Here is a 997-nt window from a genome sequence, read left to right as displayed (position 1 = left end):
TGAGAGGCACGTGAAAAGACAGATTTATTTGTGTCCATGAGTCAGTGATGTTTATCTAAATGAACGAGTTCATAGACAAGTTAATAACGGGAGTAAAATTTATTAAAATGTAGATTATGAAGTAAAGGTGGCGCAGATCCGTGTTAAGCGTGGTTTTAAAATATGCCAGAAAATAGAGAAAGTAAAAAATACGCCTTATTAAGAGCGCTCTTTCGGGAATAATAATATTATCACAAAATTTTTTGGAGTTTCAGGCCAAAAAAACGACGATTTGTTTGGCTTTTCGGGGGAATTCTTGACTGCAATACCGCGAGTGGCCACCGGGAGCAGCACCACCAGCAGCAACGAAAAGCAAACTTTTTTCTTTTTTTTTCAAACTTTATTTAAGTATTACAAACATTACAAATTGCAATATTCCATAGTCAGAACAATAGCCATGAACAGTACAAGGAGTCAGGCATCAAGAAAATATAAACATCTTATTTAACATAAAGTGAATCAAGTGCATGTCTTTACACAGATACCATAAATAAAATAAGTAAAATGAGATTAAATAAAAGAAAGAACGGAAAAGGCAGATCATGTTATATTTCTCCAAAGACGTCTTCAATTGTATTGGCAGTGAGTATACATTTTTTGTTATCAATTTTTTTTAATACATTCAGAGTAATTCTTGAAATCAATTTCAAATACAGGAAAGAAAGGTCGACCTTTAGAAAATTTGGTTTTGTGTATGTGGAATTTTGCAATGAGAATAATCAGATTAATTAAGTGTTGCAGTCTCTTATCACTATTTTTATAATATAACAGTATATCCTTGGCATTCAAAGTAACTGGTACGTTGGAGTGTGATGTGATGTAAGCTTCAATATTTTTCCAAAAAACCTGGGAAAAATTACATTCAAAAAAAAGGTGTCTAATCGTTTCCTCTTCGCAACGAAAAGCAAACAAACAAAGGCAAGTCGGTCTCATGACGATAGACGTCATGGAAGGAATT

Source organism: Scatophagus argus, chromosome 23 (genome assembly GCF_020382885.2).
Source record: "Scatophagus argus isolate fScaArg1 chromosome 23, fScaArg1.pri, whole genome shotgun sequence".
Taxonomy (NCBI): domain Eukaryota; kingdom Metazoa; phylum Chordata; class Actinopteri; family Scatophagidae; genus Scatophagus; species Scatophagus argus.
Note: the sequence above shows the minus strand (reverse complement) of the source record.